Source organism: Cygnus olor, chromosome Z (assembly GCF_009769625.2).
Source record: "Cygnus olor isolate bCygOlo1 chromosome Z, bCygOlo1.pri.v2, whole genome shotgun sequence".
Taxonomy (NCBI): Eukaryota; Metazoa; Chordata; class Aves; order Anseriformes; family Anatidae; genus Cygnus; species Cygnus olor.
Window position 1 is genome coordinate 28,201,436 of NC_049198.1, and position 24,557 is coordinate 28,225,992.

Genomic DNA, 24,557 nt, shown 5'->3' on the forward strand with positions numbered 1-24,557 from the left:
TCTTCCTCCACCTTTCAATGGGGCACATAAAAATCTCTGTATATACCTTTGTATCACAGTGCAATGTGGCTTTTTTTCTGAAGGAAAAAAATAAAAAACAACAACAACAACAACAAAAAACTGTGTAGATGCTTCTGCCACAGGCTGAGCCCTGAGATATAGAAAAGAATCAAATTCTTAAGGACGTAAACCTCAGAGCCAATCTGATTGTAGCTTTTGAATTTGGGACTTTTTTTTTTTTTTTTAATTGTCTGCAGGTGTTTTATCCTTATTCCTATGTGGTAAAGAAATGTTGAAAATCTGTCTTTACAGGGAAATAAAAATGCTGAGAGGCCACATCTACCCAAGGTCTCTACAGCAAAGCAGCAATAGTGGAGCAAGATTATTTTGTAACCCCATTTTCTGCTGCCTTTATAAATCAGAGCAATATTACTCTGCTTTCTTCAGATAGAAAAAGACATTACAGGACTGCTTTCCTTTCTGCTTTATCACGTGCTTCAGAGCTGAACAAATTGTAATAAGCAAATTATCCAATGAAAGCAATCTTTTCTTCAGTTCGCAAATGTTGTGTGCTCAGGCTTACGTTCTGACAGATTGCTTTTTTCCTAACAGTTTGTAATACTCTTTGGAGAGCTTATACCCGTATACAAGCTCTTGATTTCCTTGCAAACAGTTTGCTTCAAGTATCTTCAGGCTGATCATCCATTACTAGTGGGTCAGCAGCAAACAGTGTATTCAAATACTTTATTTTCTTTGAAATCAGGAGTGAACCATAAAAAGCACTGCTTAAATATCCAGGTACTCAGGAATACAGCTATGAAGAATGTCTGAAAGGCCACTTCCACAAAAACATAGGGCATATAGAAAAGTGAATGTGGCAGAATCATGGGGTCAAGATTTAAGAAAATGCTCGAGAATAAGTATGTTCTCTTTCCTTTTTCACTCTGCTTTACTGTACATGACACTATCTTTTCTCTGATCTGTTGCCCATCTCCGCTGGACCTCCCTGGTTTATTATAAAGTATCCCCTGCAGGATGGCATTCTTGGACGAAGTACAGAAAAAGCCCTCTTTGTATAATAAAAACAATGTGAGGGAGTCATTCATTGGATTGGCATGTTGTTGTTTTTGCTGCTTGAATGGCAGATTTACTGGTCTTTGCTGTGTAGGTATTTATTGCTGAGATGGGGGAGGAAACTGAACCATAAACATCTCAGTGACTTTGAATAAAAGCTGAAGAAGTGCTGAGGTCATTCTAGCAGCTTGTGTTTGTGGAGTGCAACAGAAGGTGTTCAACAAAAGGCAAATACTTGCTTCAGCCAGCTACACTAGAAACCTGCTCAATTCACGTTATTAGCGATTATTTGTTTTTATGGATGAGGTACAGGAAAACAGTGCTGTTTTCAGCAAAGCTAGTCTGCCTGCAATTTAGTCTTCCCAGGAAGATCCCCTCTGGCTCCAATATTGAAAAAATGTGGCAGTGGCCAAAGTGTAATTGAGACCTCATTCCACTAGCCAGCCAAAAATGGTATTTTATATAATTAAGCCTCAGTCCAAGAAGCATAAAAATCTCTACATTAATTTGATTATCCATTCCAAATAGTTGAGTAGGAGGTGGGATTAGGACAGGAGTGAACAGGAAACCCAACAAAGCCAGAAGCTGCTGTGCACTTCAGGCTTGTGTGTGCCTTTTGGGGCACTCGCCTCGCCCACTAGCAGAGACCCTTGACTGCACAGAAAGTAGAGCATGCACCAAAATTTGATGTAGAAAGTCAGTTTCTGTAGAACCTAATCTTCCAGTGCTTTTGTTTGAAGGTTATTCTGTATCCCAGCCCTTCCCACACTTGTACCAACATCGGGGAGAAAATACACCTTTCAAACACAAGATTATTTTGCAGTTATGCTGAAAGCTTATTTCTACCATTGCCCAACCCCTTTTATGTTGCAAAATTAACCTTTTAATTCTGTCTTCACTGGGACTTGGAATCCAGCTGTCCCAACAACATCCCAATGGTAAGACTCGCAGGCCAGAAGGCAGGATTCCACAAATGTGGTATCTTAGGGTTGCAACATCTGATTTCAGTTCACCTTAAAATTCAGTACCTGTGAAACCTTGTCTGCTGGTAAAGTAACTGATGATACCCAATTTGCGAAGCTCACACCTTCTATTTGTGGCTGAGACCCAATGTGTATGAACTGCCACCGCAGCCAACATATTCTTTCAGATCAGTATATCTTTGCAACAGCCCTACTTTGAGCAGGAACTGCACCACATGGTGTCCAAAGGCCCTTTCCAGTCTAAATTATGCAGTCTTTATCTGAATTCACATAGCAATCTAAGGTAATTGCCAAGGACCTTGTGATATATAGGATTACGGCCACACTACTCTTTTCCCATTGTGTGTCACCACAGAAGCCTAAACAGACGTAGCTACCCTCAAACCAGCAGCATTAGGGACTTTTAAGCATGCAACTCAAGTGCCTCATATTCAGTCTAGGAAAGAAATCATTTATTTAATTCAGCCCTCCTTCCAAGCAGCATCCCATGCTGTGGAAAAACAAAAACAAAAACAACACAGCTTATTGATCTGCAGTGGCTTCTGTGGTCTTGCTGAAACCAGTATGTTGTAAATTGCAAATGGATGGACCTGTCAAGAGTTGCAGTAACTGCCTGTTGTGTATGATGTGTAATCTGCATTTGCCATAATGACTTTGAGGAAGCCTGCTCAGCAGCTGTTGTGTGACAGTCAGAAGAGAAGAGAATGGGAAGGAGAGATTTTTCCCCATTGCTCCCCACTCAGTTATTCAACCCTCTCAAACCCCCAACTGTCTAAAACAAGAAAGTGTCATCCTGACTTTCTTTAGGAGCCCTGGGGATCTGAGTGCGCCTGCTGGAGAGATAATATGTTTTCCTCCAGGCAGAAAGTATCGTTCACGCTTCCCAGTACAAGTGTTTGTTTAATCTCTTTTTTAAGAGAATAATATACCAATTAGCTCAGTTTGTAGTTTGCCAGGCTTTAGTCTGTGAATGGAGACAGGTAACTCAATGTCTGTAAAAGCTGATTTGTTACATAAAAAGCTGGGTGTTGCGCTCAGAATAACAAATCGAGGTTCTTGTCATTACCCACAGCTCTGCTACCATGCCCCGAAGAAGCAGCTCTTATCCCTAACTCTAACATGAAAATAGCCCTGGTACTGCCTCCTGAGCTGTTGTGAAGACTTGAAGAGTGAATTTCTGTGAACAGGGCCTCTGTTGACTGTAAAGTTTGATGTGCTCAGACCCAGCACAGCTCCTGAAAGGTAAGGTGGTGCAGCAACCACAGCTAGAAGCACAAGCACACTATTAATACTTCACATGACCAGCAGGATTGCCCCCAAGAGAAGAGAGGTGCTCACTCCACTGTGCAGGTTTCATGTCCTGAGCTAAAGCAACCTTCTTCTCCTGCCCTGCAGCAGCTGCACCCAGGTGCACGGTGGTGGTGGTGAGTCACAGTGCTGTGCTGCTGCACCAGGAGCAGAGACCAGGTCTTCCTCTGGGTTTGCACCCATGGGGCTTCTAATCCACACCACAAGCCCAGCTGACCCAACTTGAAGATATCTGATGGCTAACATGCTGTTAACCTTTTCCCTCTTTGCTTTTGTAGAATATGACCTGTTTTGGTCATAACTTACGCGTTGTCCTTTTTTTCCTGTAAAAGGAGTTGTCACTTTTGTTGAAAGAGTTTGGTTTCCCAGCAGCAATCCCTCAAGAGTCCCTCCAGAGGGGCATTCCTGAGAATCTGAACTATTGCCAGGCAGTTGGGTTTGGAAATAACTGCTGTACTACTTGGTCATTTTCAGACTCTAAAAAAGCCAGAAAACAGGCAAGCACCAACTCTGGCATTCTTATCCTGATATTTCTTGGCCCAGGGCATGCCAAAGCTCACCCTCAACCTGCCTTTCCCTTTTCTCCAATGCATACAGAGCATCTGACAACCGTAGAAACCTGGATCCCTTTAATGCAAGCTTCTCCTGTTCTCCTGTGGGGATGCATCTTCATGGAAACCCATTGTGAAAACACTCCCATTTGCTGCTCTGTAATGTTGCGATGTTGTTCTTCTTTCTTTTTTTTTTTTTTTTAAAAAAAAAAAAAAAAAAGAAGAAGAAGAAAAGAGGACCACCAGGGGAGCTGTTCGAGCTTGACTGAAAGGATATGGTTTGTGTCAGACATTCTCTTTGAAAGGCAGACAATTACATGGTGGTGAAGTCCCTGCAAATATTTTGTGTTTTGAAGGCCATGGCTTTCATCGAGAGTAGAGGAAACCACTTTCAATCCTTCCATCTACTGGAACAGGCTTGGAAAAAGTTGGTATGGAGAGTATAGGAGTGTGACCTACCTAAAGATTGCCTTTTGAGGACAGATTTCTCCATTGAGAGTAGATGGAAAAAAAGGTGAGAAAATCACAGACTTTTGTCTGAATGTCAAGGAAACCTAAATGAGGTGGTTGCAGACAGCTGATTACAAAAGAGGAACAAAGCTGTATCTGATATTTACATCCATTTCTGTTTTAAAGGATGAAATTAAAAGTATTAATCTCATCTATTCAGACGAGAATGTCCGTTTGCAGCAGCAGACCCAGACAGACCATGGGAACAACCTGTGACAAGACTGCTGCAAGCCACTGACCAGGAACACCCAGGAGCAACAGAAGAAAGGCAAAATGAGGGAGGTACTGGGATTAAGACCACTTGCCATACACCATAACTTGGTGCAGCGTGTCTTGCAGGCTTTGCTAGCTCATCTGGTGGTGGGTCACCTGCTCACCCATTGATCTGGTGTCCTCCAAATGCCCTCTAGTGGCTGTGGCTCAGCCTGGGAGCCACCTGTGGACGAAAGGAAGCACTTTGAATGCACATGCAAAAGTGTCACCAGAAGGCTCATGCATGGAAAATGCCCCACGCAGGAAAATGCCCAAGACCCCAGCTCTCCTGCTGCCGTCGGTGCTGTAGCACCCAACAGCTCAGCTTTCTGCTACACCAAGCAGGAAGGGGGACCGGCAGGCCAATAGTGACAGATGCTAAATGGGCTCCCCTTGTGTTTGCTCAAGATGCTGTGTTTTTTTAAAGAACACTGCATGGGAGGAAAATTTTCTCTTCTTAACCTCTGCTTAAATGGAGATGTAGCACTCCAGACACAGGGAAAGAAGATGAGGCTCCACATTGTCCATTGAGACAACATGGCTGGAGGCTGAAGAATAAAGAATCCTAGCATAAATATCTATTGGGTTTGCCAGAAACCCAAAAGGGTCTTTGGACAGTGAGAGCTTATTGCTGAAGGCCCTAGAGGATCACTAGGGGAAATAGTCCAAGAGAAGCAACCCACTGACGTATTTCAGAGAGGGCAGGGAGTAGGAAGGGACTGACACCTGCACTTCCCTGTCATCGTGGAGCAGTGTTGGTTGCTGAGGTCTCAGATGTGGCTATGCAGTCTCTACTTCCAGGCAGGGGCCCTGTCTGACTAGTGGCTGAAGGTTTTGGCTTTGCCTCTGCAGCAGAAGATCGTGAGAAGTCAAATTGCTTTGATGATGACAGTCAAAACATTTGACAGTGAAACTGATTGAAAATCCCTCTCACATTCTCTTTGATTTTTTTTAAGACCCTTGTCCTCTGATTATTATAGAGCTGCTATTTTTATCTCGCAGACCGGTATTCGCTGCCTGCTCCTTGTCTGCCTCCTGCTTAGATAACATTTGGGAGCAGTGCTTCGCTCTGCCTGTGACTGCCGAGTGTTTTTGTAATGCTGGGTTTGGTGCTGTTAAGTTCTCACACCTGCTGCAGACTTCCATGTAGGATTTTAGTCAAATCGTTTCAAACAATTGCACTGCCCATGTGTGAAGTGGCAGAGTTAAAAGAATACTGTCTCCTGCCCTGGTTCCTTTCAGCTGCAGTGAGAGTTTAAGCTGTATGGGGGAGGGACCACCTTTTGGAACATTTGTACAGCACCTAGCACAATGAGGGCCAGGAGACCTAACATTTCCCACCCCAAAGAAGTGGGGAATGAGAAAATAAGGCACTGCATCCCCATGTGAAGGCTGCCCTGATCTGAGCTATGTGTAGATGTGTAAATTACAACAGATGATGCACTTAGCAATTATGTTCTTTGCATACATAAGCAGGAACAACAGCTCCCAAACTGCCAATATCTCTCTCGATTCTCAGAGAACGGCTGCATGTCACACGGTCACACAGCAAGGGGGCTTGAGAAAATGAGAGGAAGGAATGACAGAGGAGGAAGCTTCAAATGGGGAGTTACGTCCCTTTCCAACAGGGAAATGAACAACAGCATCTTTTTTAAAGAGACTGAATTTCACCTGCATTTCAAACCCTCTTTTTTTTTTTTTTTTTTTTTTTTTTTTTTTTTCAGGCAGTGTGGTGTGAGCAAGAGACATTTTAAACTACCATTGAAAGTGTAAAAGTGCCTTCAGCTACCAGTAGTTTAGTGTGCGCAGCCTGAGGTTCTCTGTGTTGCGGGCTACCTTTTTGATAAATTCTGTTTTTCTGCCCTTCTCTGTACATCTCTTGGATTCCTAACCTAAAATAAAAGGAAAAATAAAAACCACACAAACAACGAAACAGCCCAAACAAAAGGGAAAAACTCTGCATTTCCTTTTCTTCTGGCAGACCACTGCCCTCCTGAGAATTTCTGGTCTTCCTCCCCTGTGCTAAATTAAGGATGTTATCCTTCCCCTCCATGTTGCCTGTGCATCGAGGGCCTCCTGCAAGCTTCGGGAAAGTCGTGAAGGGACTGCCAGAGCAGTGTGTGGCTTAGGGCTCCCAGACTGGCTTCTCCTATTAAGGGGTTACTTCAGCCCTCGGAAAGCTCCACACTGACATGGCTGATAAAGGAAGACTGCAGTTTTTACAAATGTGGTGATGCACAGATAAAATACTACATCACCTGACACACAGCCTTCTCTGAATTACGGCGCCTGCTGTCTTTTCAGCTTCCCAGCAGGCTTCGAGAAGAAGAAACTTTTGGTTTTGTCTGCATATTAAAATAGGTAGAGACTTCCAAACTCAATCTTCCCAGACATTTGGAAGATGACATAATTTGACATGAGTCAGCATGATTGGCAGGTCAAACCATACAGCTGGCTCTCACAGCTCAGGAGAGCCTGGTAAATTGGCAGATCTCTGAAGCTCATTGTGCCACAGCCTATGTGGTACATCTCTTGATACTCCCTCTCCTTTTCACACAGAAAAGTTAATTTATTTTTCGCATTATCTGGACAACATCAGGGCTTAGAAAGGGAGCAAGAAGACAGAAATGATGGTGACCAGACCCTCCAGCAGGTAGTCACTGAAGCAATGACCCCAGGTGCAGAGGCACTCAGGGCAAGCTTTTGAAATGGCACAGCCTGTTGGGTGGTGGTGAGCTCTGTTTGAAAACTGGGCCAGAAGTATTGCAGTGGAAACAGCTGGATACTGAGTGATTTTAAAAATCTGGCTCTTGTTTAGCTGCCTCCATGGGAACTGAGCTAAATTGAAAACCTGGCCCCGACCGGGCATGCTGAGCACTTTAAAATTGGTCCTTCTGCTCTTTGGAAATTTCAGCCGATGTTGTATTCTGTCAGTGCTTGAGATTTCCTTGTTTTCAACAGGAAACTTTCTGAAGTGTTACTGTTCTTTGTTCTACTTTTTTTTTTTTTTTTTTTTTTAAATTTTCTGCTGCTTTCTTTTTCAGTTAACACAAACATCAGTGATTGTCAATTTCAGAGTCTGTTCCAGGCTCTCTGTGCCAGAGTGGTTACAGCCTGCTAATTTCTTTGCTTACATAGCAAGGGTAGAAATAGCTATCTGTCACCTTTGAGCTTGCCATTTGTTGCCTTTGAATTCTAGCCTGAATAAGTGTGGGTGTCTTTCAGCCTGTAACCAGAATAAGGATAAAATTCAGGTCTTATCTGCAGTGGGGACTCTCTCCACCAGATATCCTAGCCAAGTTTGGGTCCTATTGTACTTATTGTTGTGCAAATAAAGCCTGTTCCTTCTCCGCAGCATAAACAGACAATATTGATATGGAGTACCAGGAGAAACAGGAGGTATAAATTGTTGAAGGAGCTTAGCTAAGGGTGCACAAAGCATGGATAGCTAAGATGAGAACAGTACTAAATAGATCAATTTGATATCCTTGTTCTTGTTGAACACAGCTGGACAAGTATGTTCTCTGCACACTCTGCATTCTCAGCTTTCAGCAACCATTGAAGGGTTATTAGCAAATAAAGATAAAAACAAAAAGGGGGATTTCAAACACAGGTAGAGGAACATATGACTGACACCTTTTCCAAGACTGCACCCTGCTACTTAGTTCTGATGGCTGCCAGTTGTCAAGTGAGTTCTTCTGATAGTCTGCTGCGATGCTCTCATGGGGATGGGAGCAGCATCAGGACAGAATATTTCCATGACCCGTGTCAGCTGCACACTGCTGGGAAATGGTGATCAGTGCTGTGTAGTGCATTAGTGCATTTGTATGCCCGTGCCTCCAGCACAGGGATTTGAAAGCACCAGCAGCACTGGCTAGATGATGATGTCACCCTGGGCACAGTGGAAAATCCATGGGATCAAGCTGTTGAGTGTTTTCAGCAGCCCAAATCCAAAGGGCCAAGTTAATGCAGCAGGCTGAACCTGTCTTTCCACAAAGCCCTGGTCTTTGTATGGGCAGGGAGTAATTTACTGCTTCTCTGCAGCTGAACAGGGATGGTAAACTGAGACCTGATACCAACTAGAAAGTATTCAGCTGTTTCTGCTTTGATATAAAACATATCAGGCCAGCCTGAATGCCTTGACTGTGTGTAGAGGAAAAATCTTCCTGTTGCTAACTCCCTGTTGGTTTCCCAAATTTGAAAATATCTCATACTGGGCAGTAAAGCCGAAGCTAAGAGCCTGGCAAAAGCAGGAGTGATATTACTCCTGCTCTCCCTGAATTGGTGAACCTCATGCTGAACCGCTTGGGGCTGCTCTGAGGAAAAAATCCAGTTTCTCCTCACCCTGAATCTCAACAGACTTCATTCCTGTGGTAACACTGTCTTCACATTTGCATGAAAGTATGGTTTGCACCACACTGAATGCTATTTAGATTGGCTACTGTGTGATAAAATCATCCCGGTGGGGGGGTAGGGGAGGGAAATCTCATCTTGTTGTTTTCCTTCAGCTGTATGAATCTTGAAAGGGTTTCTGAAAAGAAAAATCATGACAAGAAGAAGAGATGGAGGATGAGCATTGGATGCTGCTAGAGAAAAGAGTCTTTTTCTGGATAAAGTTCATCACAAGTTAAACACGCCTCTTTCCAGGTTAAAAACCTCATTGCCTTGTGATCTTGTGCTTATGACCACAAATTGCAGTGCAGGAACGGCTGTCTCTCTTTCCTTTGCAAGATCTACCTCCGCTCACACAGGGTGTGTTCTTCTCCTCTCTCTGGTAATAGCAATGACAGGGTGCACCCTCTGTGGGGCAGATGATGTCTGCATGTCTTTTTAGGATCTGTGCTGTGCCCTCGGACAGGAGACAAGCCCGATACTTTTAAAATGGAACATTTTCTGCATAAGACACTAAACTCACTGTCTTGCTGATATAGTTCCACCATGCTTCTTCTTTGAGTGAGTGAGTCCTGATAAAAACCTGGCATGGATTAGAAGCTTGCCTCCAATACTGGGCTTTGCTAAATAACCTCTTTCTGGTTAAAGTTTTGCTATGGGTGGCTTAATTCCACTTTGAAGATTTTCCATTCTGTTGCTTTGGTATCTTCAGGGTAGGGGGAGGAATGTGATCTCCAACGTGTTCTCTGCCATTGCTATTTCTGGCTGTGGATAGTCTGCTGCTTTACAGTGACTGGGATAGTGCATTTAGTTAATGAATAGCCTGTTATGGAAGATGAGGCAGATTTCCCTACAGTGAGAGAACAATAATCTTGTGATCATTCAGTTTGTTTTTGCCTTGAGCAGTTGCAAGTTACTAGAGTTACATGTAACTTAACCAAGCACAGATCCATAAAGTTCAAACCATGCTTCTGTCCTTGTGCAACTTTCTGCTTCACTTGTGAAGATGAAAATACAGAGATTTGCTGCATATACTGCAGAGAAACATGGCAGTGTGACATGATGCCCAGCTTCCAAGCTAGGGGATGAAACACTCCTCCTTCAGGCACAAGCATCAGCCTCATGCTTTGTCTTCATGCTATCTGTATTTAGGTACTAGCAATTAGATATTTACACTTGCAACCCAAGAGAGCACGCTATAGCTTTTATTAGCAATGATGCAAAATGAATCCTGGGGGACTAAGAGGTAGCAATCCTCCCCCTGAAATGACAGGAAGCCATGAAACAAGGGCTGGAGAGATGAAACATTTCATCGTGACAAGATTTACCACTCCCACCCCTGTTGTGGCTGACAATAAGATTTTTTTTGTCCCTCTCATTTTGCTTTAACACCTTCATTTTAAAGTTTTGTTCAAGTGAAAAAACAAATGACCATTGGAAAACCCCCAGAGGAATGATTATTTCCACCAATCCACATTCAACACTGCCTCTGCAGCATGCCCTCCCACCAGTGCATGCCATCAGGCCCTGGCTGCTGCTGAGGGACCTCTCTTGGAATAAGAACGGTGGCAGAACCTGCATGCCTATTCAGAGTGCACATAGCTCACTGAGTGTGCTGCTGAACACTGTGTGAGCAGCAATTGTGTGTGTGACGTAAAGGCCCTTCCTGCAGAAGCCCAAAAGCTCCTTTCATGGCCCCTCAGACTATTTCTCATGCCCAGACACAATGCTGCTGTTTCATCCAAGGTGATCAAACACCGGTGCCAAAAAGCCAGGCTCAAACCAGACCCAGCAGGATAGCTCATGGATGATGCAAGTTAAAAGTGTCATTTAAAAAATAGTTATCAAGAGACTTCCTAATCAGCTGCAAAAGCATCCTCATGAGGATTGTGGCAATTAGGAATTAATCTTTGTTTGAAACAGGAAAATGTTTTCCACCGATGCTTCAAAACCTGAATGTAAACTAGGCAGCAGGTGGAGAGATTTATTTTTATGACCTCTCTGATCATGTTTGCTCTTCTCAGGAAATAGCTAGCACCAAAGAAAATTGTGAATCCCTGAATTGGCCAAGTTATTGCTATTACAGAAATTAAAATCCCGCTTCACTATAGTGCAAACAAATTAGAGAGTGAAGTACATAATTCAAGCTCTTTGCCCCAAATTGTATGAGGGTATTTGAAACAATATTGCTGAATCACTGGGATCTGGAAACACACAAAAGCAGTCACCACAGTAGATCTCACCATTTAATAATCTTTCTGTAACTAACCAAGATACAATATAGCAGCAAGAACATATCTTTCTTGATAAATGAGACAGTAACAAATACATCCTGGTGAAGAATTAACAAGTAAAATTAGGGTTTTTTTAATCTCTCTCTCTCTCTCTCTTTTTTTTTTTTTTTTTTTTTTTTTTTAAATCTCTCTACACTCTGTTACTGCCCAGAGAAATGTACTTATATTTAATCCAGCTCTGGTGCACATGACAGGAATTCTGCAGCTGTCACTGATGTTATGTACTGCAGACTTCACACATCCATTGTAAAACTGTGCTCATTACGTGAAGGAAAATGGAGTACCTGAATCTTAACTGAAGTATTAATAATGAAAATGGATTATGTGCATCCTGTTTGTTGAGCAGTTACTTCAGGGGTGGGATTGATTTTGGCTATTGATTCACTGACTGAATGGCAGAACAGGTATTTGCATTCAATGTCTCTGACCTGGAGAAAGAGTCAGAAGCTTTACAAGCTTTAAGGAGAAGCTCAAGTATTTTAATTTGTTTGGTTTTAGCTATGTGAGAATAAAATTTTATTATTTATGTTACTTTTTAGAGAAAAGAAGCTCAGGAAATTTAATAATAAGAATATTATTATAAATTATTATTATTATTATTGAATATAAGAACAGCATAACTTATTTAATCAGAAGTCTGCATAATCATAAAACACTCTACACTGGAATGTGATCCATTTTCAGGTGTGCAGCACCATTTAGATTCTGAGGAGTCCTGTACTCTAGACAGAGAATTTAGATACTGTGTTCTAACCAGGAATTGGGCTGAAACAGGGCAAACAATGATGACATCTTTACTTAGCAGGCTCTATATCATATAGCCTTGAAAGTTATCCCTTCCAAAGAAACCAGCCTGCTTTACAGAACAGGGAAGTATAAATGACAAAAACTGTTTTGTAAACAGCTGATTGCAAGGATCCCCCATTGCTCCACAAGAGAGGCAGAATCTACCCAAATTTGCTGGTGACATTTCTTATGGTGGAAAGTATTTTGGATTTTTCTTTCTAACCTTAACCCCAAACATGGCGTGGATCAGAGTTCTTCAATCCTTGATGCCACCAAGCTGAGTGGTGCGGTTGACATGCAGGAAGGAAGAGATGCCATCCAGAGGGACCTGGACAGGCCTCAGAGGTGGGCCTGAGCAGGAGTTAGAGGTACTGGTTGATGAGAATCTCAACATAAGTTGGCAATGTATACTTGCAGCCCGGAAAACCAACCAGATCCTGGGCTACATCAAAAGCAGCGTGACCAGCAGGTGGAAGGAGGTGATTCTCCCCCTCTGCTCTCATGAGACCCCACCTGGAGTGCTGCCTGCAGCTCTGGGGCCCCAGCACAAGAGGACATGGAAGTATTGGAATGAGCCCAGAGGGTCACAAGGATGATCAGAGGGCTGGAGCACCTCTCCTGTGAAGAAAAGCCAATGGAGTTGGGTTTATTTAGCCTAGAGGAGAGGTGATTTTATGATCTGGGGTCAGGAATAAGCATGTGTTCTTTCCTTCTGCTTTCACTTCTGTCGTCGGAAGACACAACCGTGAAGTAGAGGCACGCCCCTCAGAAGGGTCTGTGTGCACGTGAAGGAGTAAAGCCACTGGAAGCAGGAGGGAGCTGGGTCCATACAGCATGTGCCACCACCTGAGGCCTGTTATCCTGGAGGGCAGTCTGCTGTACCCACGGCAACAGGGAATTCATCTCCTTGCTTTCCATTGCATAAAAGAGGGGAATTGTGTTAATTCATGCTTGATGTAATGGCTGTCTGGTTGGACACCTACCACCAATAAATAATAAGCCATGGGTCAGGTATTTCTTGGGAGCTAATGACCACCTGTGCTAAAAGCTGTCAGCTCCTGTGGTAATTCATTAAGTGATGGGAAATGGCCTTTATGTCAGTCTTTATGGCAATAGTAGAAAAGTTTTTTTTTCTAATGTAGTCAGCTTTACTACACTAATGCCATTTCTAAGTGAAAACAGCAATAGCCCAAAGTCTGGAAAAATGCTGCAGACGCACAACCGCTCTTGCAAGAAACAAACAAACAAACAAAAAACAAAAAACACAACAGTTTGCATGAAGGATGTGTTTAAGGTCTTAAAATCTGTATATTGACTGTTGGTGTTAAATTCAGAAGCTATCCATCCCACAAAATTGATGCATCTTGGACTGGATACCAGGGGGCAGTGCAGTTCGTACCGCCTCTTATAGACATTTGACAACTGATAGGCACAGCTAGCAGAAAAGTGAATGGGAGCCATCAGGCCTGGCATGTCTGGACACTGATCGAGCTGTGTTTGAGAAGTCCACCCCAACAAGGCAGCCAGAATTTCCTGACTGCAGCTTCCAAGGAGGCACAGCCCATTAAAAAAGGACAGGCTCCCACAGGTGTGAACAGACCTACATCACCAGTTTGGCTCACCAGCAGCAATGTGAGGCATAACTGGGCAGATTTGCTGTACAAAGGCAATAGAAGGATAATTTTTCTCATTTGTCCCTTTCTGTTCCTTTCCCTGTCCAACCCCCCTCCCACCACCACTCCTTCCTCCCCCACCTTCTCCCCCCCCCCCAAAAAAAAAAAAAAGGCACCCAAAAAAAGACCACAAAGAGAGTTTTCTGCAGGTAGAAATAGTGCTGTGTATTTATATCATCAAGTAACTGGTGTCCTCGGGAAACAAATGAAAGGCAGGGAAGGCAATGGGAATTTTATCCTCAATACCAGCAGGGTGAAAGTGTAGGATTCTACCAGGGGGCTCCACCTGCATAGCATAATACTTATCATTGACATGCACGTATCAGAGAACAAGCAAGGATAAGAGTCATGAAAGACAGAGGACGAAAATCATATTGACATATTGACTTGACTTCAGGTTTCTTTTTCCAGTTCCCTTACCTTTTTGTTTATCATTATAATCAAGGTAAAATCTTTCACCCTTGTTGGCAGCGTTGAAATTGCAGGCAAAACTCTCACTCCTTGAAAGTTTTGCAGCAGCAAAATAGGGATTTTTACTTCACATACAGAAGGGCAGGGTGGAAAAAAGAGGGATGATGGGATAAAGAAAAGCAGAATAATGAGTTAAACACTCTAGCAAATGAAAGCTAGCAGGTAATTTGAAAAGAATTATATTATGCAGGGCAAATAAAAAGGTTGAACTTGATAATGGAAGCCAATAGAATGACAGCATTGAAGGAATTAACGGAAATATTAAAAGATAGAAGTGGAAAGTGGTAAAATATGGTTTTCATCTCCTACTGGAAAACATGTATTAATGTTTCAATAAAGAGACAAAGGATGGAAGCATTATATCTTACCATAACTTTAAATGAATTAGGGAGTTCTTGCAGCAAAATATTTTATTTTTCTGAAACAAATATGTGTAAACTCACCTTCATTGCAGAAATTCCTGTCAGATTTCTCCATTTCTGCAGAATTGTTTCAAACTCTGTCTTGTCTTTGCTAACAATGACGTCTCTCATGTTCATGGTTTCTGAGATGAAAATGAAAAGGTGAAGAGTATATGAATAACAATGTCTTTCAAATTTGGCTGACAGCCTGAAGAAACTCTGAAAAGATATAAACTTCTAGAATTCTGAAATCTAAAGTTAATATTCTGTACCTTATTAAAAATAAGGACAATAGAAAATTAAATATAATATCCATTATTATAAGGTTTACTGAATGCACAATTACTCCACTGAAGCACTTTTGTGACTTCCACAGTGTTTTGCAAACTCCAGAAGACCTTCTGTGAAGGCAGAACTGGTTGCAAGTGGAGCACATGGAGATCTGGCTGATTTGCAGCCAAAATTTTGTTGCTGTGCAATGCAGCAGTTTGGTGTGTTTAGATTCACTGAGAATTGTGTCCCTGAAAACTCATGCTCCTTGTCTCCTTTAAGATGATGCGCCAGATACTTTTGCAGAGTAGTTTTAAAATCATCATTAAGTTTGGAAAAGACCTCCAAGATCATCTGGTCCAACCATCACCCTGCTACCACTATCACCTACTAAACCATGTCCCCAAGCACCACGTCCAGCCTTTCCTTGAACACCCCCAGGGATGGTGACTCCACCACCTCCCTGGGCAACCTGTTCCAATGCCTGACTGCTCTTTCTGAGGAGAAATGTCTCCTAATTCTCAACCTGAACCTCCCCTGGTGCAACTAGAGGCCATTCCCTCTAGTCCTATCACTAGTTATCTGTGAGAAGAAGCCAACCCCCAGCTCCCCACAGCTTGCTTTCGAGTAGTTGTAGAGAGCAATAAGGTCTCCCCTGAGCCTCCGCTTCTCCAGACTAAACAACCCCAGTTCCCTCAACCGCTCCTCATAGGACTTGTGAGAAAACATACACAGAATTCACATTATTTTTGTTTCCTTCACACACAAACACACACATACATACATGAATAAAAAGTCATCTAATGGAGGCACGTGTTATTCCACCGACAAATAAAGTGATTGAAGCAAATTATAATAGTTATCACAAAAATCTGAGGTCAAAAAGACCCAATATGTGGAAATGACTTATGTGTGAGTCATTCAAAGAGAATTTTTTTGACTAAAACTATGTAAGGAATATAAAATGTCAGAATTTATGAAACTTTTAATAAAAGCTTTTTATTTTTAAGCACAGACTAGGACTATTTTTTTTTAATGTAAGAACGAATACACAGCTTTCTTCTCCATTTTCTTTTTTTCCAAGGGAAACCACTGGAGAGTAAGGTAGGCAATGATTTTAAAGCAAAATGGTGCTCAACACAAACTCTTCATACAGAATTATAACTTTTTCTAAGCGGTTAGCAGTAGTTGAGTTTTATATACCTCCTAACAGACAAAGCTCAGCCCATGCAAAATTACACTATGCAAATGAACACATACAAAGAGAAGAAAACAAGTACATCTGTAAAAAGTAACTATTGCAGATGAGGCATTTGTGTTAATTCTGTGTGAAGACAAGGGCAGTGGGGCTGTCAGTGTTGTACAAATAAAAATTAATCTTAAATCTGATGAATCCTCAAGTACCTTTAAAAAAATGAAGCATTTTTTCCACGTTTGGAAACCAAAAATGGGCTCGTGCCGTATTACCTAATGGGCATTATGTACGATCTAATGGGAAAAAAGAGGAAGAAGTTTGGAACCCCCCAGGTCACTGTTCATTGTTTTTAGTGACAAGAACATCCTTCCTCTCTTGTATTACTGATAGCACCAATTTCACAAAGAAAAGTAAGTAACAAGAGTCATTTTGAACAGCAGGTAATGACAGTATTGGTCTTTATTCTCGCTTGTGCCAAAACCCCTTTACACTGACTTGGGAGGCTAGAGAGTCCTAAAAGCAGCACTTTACCAGGTGTTGAGCAACCTTAATGAACACGAAAATCAAACCCATTATATGAGAGAGGGTATGATAAAGCGCCTAGCTGCCAATAACCCCCACACAGGTGCCTCACTCACTGTGAGATACAGAAGGAAACACATCAAAGTAAGCAGGAAAGGAAATTATTCCATTAGCTGCACAAGTCAGAGAAAAACAGTACCAAGGAACAGTGGCGTTATGTCCGAACGAGGAAGAGCCTCTTTCCCACTCCACAGTTGGTTTTGCAGATGGTAAAAAGGGTGGGGACGAGGAGGAAGAAAAAAAGAAACTGTCTGAGGTGTTTCTAAAGCTTGGACACTGGTCATTGAGGGATTTACTGACTCTGCAAGCTAGTGCAGCTGGCAGACAGATGCAGCTAAAGCTGCCTGGAGAGACAGAAGAAAAGACATAGGCTGAGAAAAGTTTACTAGAGAACACCTTAGAAAGGGAAAGAATCAAAAGCAAAAGGGAGAAAAATGGAAAATCACACACACACACCAAAAACCACACCACCACCACCAAAAAAAAAAAAAAAAAAAAAAAAAGCAAACAAAACAAATAACCCTCTAAACTCAAAACAGATGTTTCTAATGGGAGTCTGGGCTGCCAGTACAGCATAGGTCTGAGCCTGGGAGAAAACACAAAATAAGGCTCAAGTGGATAATTTTTTCTTCTAATTTGTCTCTGTTTGTTACATGTCCGGAGTTTACTTCTAAAACAGGAAGCCCTAGCTGAGAAAAAGCCTCACCTTTTCACTGGTGTTGCCACTTACTTTCTTATTGCCTACCTCTGTTATCAGAAATTTTTCACTTTTACTGTTGACATTTTGTCTATGAGCATATTGCCTATAGCAGTTGCATCTAGAGTGCATCACGTGGATAAAGCGGTATTTGGGGAATGAAGCTGGAGAGAAAAAGGTGGAAATGACACCCAAAACCCGTACTGGAGTCGGACAGAAATTCCCCATGAGAAAGGCATGAGGCATCATGCACACATATGAAAATTTCCGAAGGACGAGGGCTTAAGAAGTGCTGATTTCAGTGACACTGACATCGTCAATGTGCCTTATGCCTGGTGCAGAGAGGCAGTAACTGCACTTCAGTAACCCTGTTGTGGCGTGGCAGCCCTGAAGCTCTGCTGCTTCCTCAAGGCTGCCTGGCACTGAGCCTCGAAGCGGGCGCTGTGTGCTCCAGCACCCCAGAGCACCACAGCTCTGCGCTACCCACAGCAGGCGAGGAGAGGCTGGTCCTGCAGCATCCCCCAGGTTTTGTGTCCCCAGCTATTGGATACTCTCTGAGCCTGACCTTCGAAAATGTGTGCAGAACTTTTCTCCTCCGCAGGTTTCCTAGCCACGGGGGAGGCCTGGGGCCGTGGTTTTTACTGTGTGAGTGATATTCTCCATGTTTGTAAAGGACAAGCATTTAATGGACCATCTGTCCATGGTCTTCTCATGGTCTACTGTGTTGCAGGCAAAACTGCAGCTCCCGTTATGTTTTTATCTGCCTTTTCCTCTGATTCATTAAAGCATTCCATGTGCAATGTCAAATTTTTGATTCAATAGGGTGGGATATAAATGGCTGCAAACTGAAGGGGAATGATACTTATTTCTGCAAAGGCAGAAGCTATTGCTTTGTATAATGCCTACCCAGCCCCAAACGGATGCGGCAGATGGAGGAAGGGAAAACAGGTTACATGCCTGCAGTGTAAGTGTACTGACAGGCTCTGCCCTGCCAACTAGCTCGATGACTTGCCATGCCTCTGTTAGAGTGGTTTTTAACAGGACATGAAATTGCAGTTCAGATTGTAATTTAGGAGCGGTTTTCATGTCAGAGGAGTCCGCTGAAGCACAAGTTAAGTGGCAGGTATCAGCCCCTGGGTTAGAAAAGGACTATTTTATAATTTTAAAAAAGGCAATTGTTTTTTGTTTGCTTGTAGAGAACAAACAGTAAGCCTCAATCTGAATCTCTTAATAAGAAGACCCTTGAAAAATCTTATTATTTGTTATAATCATATTATTTGCCACTCTCTGGCTTTGAAACAAAGAAAATTCAAATCAGAATTCTTCACTTTTATTTGTCTCCAAATTAACATTGCCGTTTGCTATTTCTTTATTTCATATGCTGTTCTGTTCTGAGCTTTCACACCAACACACAGAGTCTTAATTTCTCTAACTACATACTTGAAATCAGATGCAGAGCTCAGGAAGCTGGGTGTTGAGTTCCTCCCAACGCATGCCCCTTAAGGACTGTCCAGAGAGCACTGAATCATTTACTCTGAACAGCCAGCAAACTGCCTATGATGCTTTCAGTCCTTCTGTGAATATTGGGCTGGATTTGAAGAAACATCATTTAAGTGAGGAGCTGCGTGTCTTACCACCAAGCCATATTGTTATGTAATCTGTGCATGACCCACAGATCTTCACGTATGTTTCACTGCAGGCTGTGCATAAAACTATTTGCTATAGTATTTTAATGAGAAATTATTTTTCCCATTATACAGCAATAATTACTTCAGCAGACTTTTTCATCCCAAAAGCAGGTATGAGATTCAATAAGTGTGGGCTGCAGCTGCGAGAAGGAGGATGAAGTTCAAACAGAGTTCACAGAATATTGGCCTAATTTATGTTGGTTTACTCCTGATGGAGCCCGTAGCTGAGCATGTACAACTAACATGTTTTAGAGGTGTGAAGATCTGACTAGCCAGGAGCCAAGCTGTTTTCAAACTGTATTGCTGAATGCATTTTCTAAAATTAAAAAAAAATTAATAATAATAATAAATCAAAGCCTCGATAAGTCTATTGGTCTAATCTAATCTAGAAGAAGCAAATCCTTCCTCCAGGTCACCCTGGCTTGAGTTTCTACTTCCCAGGAAACAATTTCTTTCCATTGTCCTCTCTATCTCATGGTTGTGAGGTCTGGCAATGCACGGCCAGGCAGGGGGTGTCACATCCCCATCAAAGTGCTGGATGCAGCTGTGGGGCCTGGGAAAGCTTCTGAGTCCCTAGATGCCTGTCCCACAACAATTCCATAGGAAAAAAAGACTGAGATGAGAAGGCCAGAAAGGAATCAGTTGTTAAAGATCTGGACAGTGGAGGATCAGGCCTTCAGAGCTCTTTGAAGCATGTACCCAGTGTCTGCCATCCCTTGTAGATGTGGTCAGAGACCAAACCTGCTGCCTTCAGCTCCATCCCTTTTTGTGGCACCTGCCTGTTATGGCTCAGAAGAGCAAGGACTTGCAAGCTCTGTGATGAACATGATGAGGCTCCTTGTCTGAGTTAATACAATTTTCCCTGCTTCTCATGGTGAAAGCAACAAAATAGGTAAAAGGGCACAACCCCTTGCCCCAAGGCACACATCAGCGTGTTCACCCAGAAGCTTTGGGATGGAGCAAGGAACTGAAGCTTGGTCCCACACATCCTACAGAGCTGCAGTTGCTCTGGTACATTTTGGTTGTAGCAGAACTGCTTATACCCCTTTGACCTACACCTGAGGTAATCCGCAATTCATTTAAATTACACAGTCTTCCTGTGAGATGATTTAAACCAGCATTACAAAGAAGCCTCAGCTTGTCCAGGATCTAAATAGCTCCCTAATGCTGAAATGGGTTTTTGACAATTTTTGCCCATTACCACTGCCTGCTTCACCACTACCCGTTCCTAACAGCCTCCTCGCAGAAGCATGACCCAAGGGCTCGGTTCTGGCTGGCACACAATTGCCGTTTTCTTCTCTTCCAGCATTTCTAGGTCTCCGTTGCTATTCCAGACAACACGACAGTGAAGATGACAAACTGTCACGGTGGTACCAAGGTTCAGTCTTTTCATCCAGGGTAGCATTTTCCTGTGGCCTCTCGCAGTATCTGGTATTTCCCTCTCATTACTGCTGTCTTCACTGATCCTTTCCACATCTGCCCTTTTACCAGTGTCATTGTCAGTCTTCAGTGACACAGAGTCCCTCCTGAAGCTGCCGCACCAGCTGACTCTAACCTTTCACTTCCTGAGGTACTCTTTGTCCTTGTCAGGGATTTCAAACTGAAATTAAGCATACCTTCATCAGCTTTCTCGTATTTGAGGGGACAGTAGAAAGTTCTGTGGCACCAACTGGGGGGGATAGGTGTAAAATAACGTGGTAGCAATTCTTCCTAATTACAATCCCATGGAAACACTGCTTCTCTTTGCACAGCGTGTCATATTTGGCTCCTTTGTGTGTTTTGAAGGTTTCCCCTAAATTTAAAAAAAAAAACAAAATAAACCCTCTCGGATTAATCCATCATGCTTGTCCAGACCTCAGGCTGCCACCACAGATCAGAAGGTTGCACTTTTTTATTTCCACACATGAACTCAGGAGCAACAACAGAGCCAAATGAATCTTTTACACTCATCTGGTTTCTGTGGTCTAATATCTGCCAAGTGTTTGACCGCAGCTCTTCAGCTTGTGTCTGCAGCATCCAGGATCCTGAGGTGGCGTGCGTCCAACTACTAGCTGAGCCTGAGACAGCTTAGCTGCCATGGGCAGCACAGACAGTGTGCATTTGGTTCACCGAGGCCAAGGACACATTACCTTCAGGCTGAATCTCGAGCTCTCAACAAGTGCTAAGGAAAAAGGAATCCATTTGGGGATCAATTACTTTCTACAGAAATACATAGCAGCTCTTTTTTTATTTACATTGCCTTTCCCACATCATGATGAAGTCATGTAGGGACATTTATGAAAATATTGGCATACTTGAAGATGCTTTTGGAAAATGGGAGACCTAGCAAAGATGGTTTAAAAGGCACACCATTGCACCAAATATATTGTAATGTGAAAGAGTAACATTTTTTAAACTGATTTTTTATTGCTTCCAAATCAGTGAAGTATACTGCAAACAGAGAAATGTGAAAAAGGAAGAGAAGAAGAACTGACTTTCTGTGTTGTGGAGACTTGTGTTTTTGGATGCATCCATAGCAGCCTGTCACTTCAGATCGGAAGCGTGCATTTGCATCAAAGTTCTCTGCCATGCCCACTGTTTTGCATCACAGACTGGTCTCAGAGATCATCAACCAGACTCCTCTTAGTTGAAAGCAAGTAAGTGGAAGATACACCACAGGACTGCACCTCAGGTACTGCTGCCCCAAAGAGATATTCAGCCTGGGGGATCAAACTAAAGCAAAAGAAAATAAAGTACTACTTCCTAGAGAAGTAGAAGTGGTCCACTCCACTTGGTAAACTAAACATAGCTTATCACAACCACTTCTGTTAAGCTGGAAAGCTGAGAGTATACACTGAGCAGTGCAGGATTCACAGGTAGCATCAGTGTAGGAATACACAACTATCTCACAACTGACATTCCAGTATCATTACTACTATGTATTACAGCAGCAACTAGAGGCCCTTGACAAGGGTCAGGCCACTATTACAGGCACTGTCCAGACTTAATAAAGCAGTCCCTATTCCAAACAATGCAGATGGAAAAAATATGCTGAGCTATAGTCTATTTGTAAAGGCAGCAAGACAGCAGAGAGGTGACTGCAGTGGCTATATACTTTCCCAGACTAGGCATAAATTGGGTCACAGGTGAAAAATTGCTTTGGTCTCATCCTTGCCCAGATTCAAGCTCCCCACTAAACCGCAAATAATCTGGTACAATTAGTCTGCTTGTCTCAGCTGAGGCCTTCCTTGAGAATACAGAAATGCTGCAGCTCAGGCGCGAGGTGGGGTGACTGAAAGTGGGCAGGAGGAGCTCCTGCAGCCTCTCTCCTCCAGGTGCTGGCTCTGAAAGCTTCTGCTGGGGGATCTGCACTTTCCTAAACACTAAATCCACCCCTGACAGCAACTGAAAGTCTTTGATTTGTATGAATATATTTCAAAATCTACCATGATTACAGCTTTGTAATATTCTGGAAGCAGATGGCAGGCACAGCTGACAGTGGCAGTAGTTACAAGTGCAAATAGGAGGTGGCAGAGAGGAGGGGGAAGATACGGAGTTGGCTTAAGAAAACAGTGTAAGAAAAGGAGCTCTTATTTTGAAGATGCAACCAAGTGATGAAAGCAGGTAGGGAGGATCAGTTGCCACTGGGAGAAAAACATAAATCTCTGCTTCTTGATCGTGGTACAGCATGTGCTTAAATATCTTACTAAACAGGCAAGAGAGGGACAGAGAGAGGAGGAAAAAAGAGATTAAGACATTCAACACCACTTGACCCTTAGGAGCGCCACTCTGCTCTCCTAGGAAATAAACAGCAGCAGGCATTCAGAAACGAACTCAGCCACTGGATAAACACTTACAATAAATGCCAGCTCCCCAGGACACCTCTATATTTCTGGGTCAGGTGAAAAAAAGTTCGCTAGTCTGAGACAAAGCTCATATTTTCCCAGATCATGTCAGTAAAGAAAGTAGCTGGCATTTACTGGCTGATCCTAGCAATGCTCTTAAAGTTGTTACATCTTCATTGCAATCCTTGAGGTGATGCTTACTTCATTAAGATGCAAGAGGGAATGTGAAACGATCCACGGCGCTAAACAAAGTTCTTACAGTGTCTCTTCAGCATATTCCTCTCCCAGGCAGCAAGGAAGATAATTTCTTCCATCTCTCAAAACCCGCTATCATCTAAAGAGCTAAGCAACAGAGAGAATATCTCAAGGAAGACACTCTTGTGCATCTTGCCCCTCTCAACCCCTCAACCCCCCTTTTTTAAAAAAAACAAAAACACACAACATAGCATACATCAAAGTGAAAACAGACATGCACTGCCCTGCAGCTCTCTGCAGCATGCTTTTAGGTTTTGGAAACTTCATTTTCTACCTTATGATGATTACATGAGACAGGATGAAATGCTTGTTTTGAGGTTCATTTTAGACAGAGATGTAATAAATGTTGTGGATTCCCACTGCAATGGAACAAATTCTTTTGTAGATGGACGCGGGGGAATATGTGGTTTAGTTTGTATTTGAGTGCTAGGATCTGGGTGGAGATGCCATATGGGGAGTATTTGAGAGTGAAAAGGGGGAATAAAACAAGAAACAGGGATTGGAGGCTTAGCCACTGAAGCGCTTGCTTTTGCTCTAAATGCAGTCCACCCTGTAGTGGAAAATGAACTTCTCAGTCTCAGTCCTCACTGAACTGCAGCTTTCCATACACACACATACACACACACCTAAAGTTCCAACCCTACAATAAATAATTCATCAACTTACAGCCTCTCCTCAGTTAATTCCCAAGACTGAGACAGCATGAAGTCTGAATTATATCTGCCCCATAATAAAATGTTTGTTCTTCCAAGCGCACAAGACGAGATAATTTTAATCCCAGAATCATAGAATCACAGAATCACAGAATGGTTAAGGTTGGAAGGGACCTCTGGAGGTCACCCAGTTCAACCCCCCTGCTCAAGCAAGGTCACCTAGAACACATTGCATGTAGAGCATCCAGGGCAGTTTGAATATCTCAAGGAAAGGAGCCTTCACAGCCCCTCTGGGCAACCTGTCCCAGTGCCTGTCGCCCTCACAGTAAAAAAACTTTTCCCCATAGTCAGATGGAACCTCCTGTGTTTCAGCTGGTGCTCATTGCCTCTTGTCCTGTCACTGGGCACCACCAAAAAGAGTCTGGCCCCATCCTCTTGACACCCTCCCTCAAGATATTTCTATACATTGATAAGCTCCCATCTCACCCTTCTCTTCCCCAGGCTGAACAGGCCCAACTCTCCCAGCCTTTTCTCATGAGAGAGGTGCTCCCTTCCCCTAGTCATCTTCATAGCCCTCCACAGGACTCTCTCCAGGAGCTCCATGTCCCTCTTACACTGGGGAGCCCAGAGCTGGACACAGCACTCAGGCGAGGCCTCATCAGGGGCAGGATCACCTCCCCTGACCTGCTGGCAACCCT

At 43.0% G+C, this 24,557-nt stretch overlaps 1 long non-coding RNA gene across 6 annotated transcripts in view; it reads right to left on the reverse strand.

The window, feature by feature from the left end:
* Window positions 1-24,557, reverse strand: part of LOC121061303 — a 77,666-nt gene that overhangs the window by 19,640 nt on the left and 33,469 nt on the right. For all 6 annotated transcript variants that reach the window (XR_005815033.1, XR_005815032.1, XR_005815034.1 and 3 more), the window contains one exon: window positions 14,738-14,838. This is a non-coding gene — a long non-coding RNA (uncharacterized LOC121061303). The remainder of the gene's footprint in view (window positions 1-14,737; window positions 14,839-24,557) is intronic.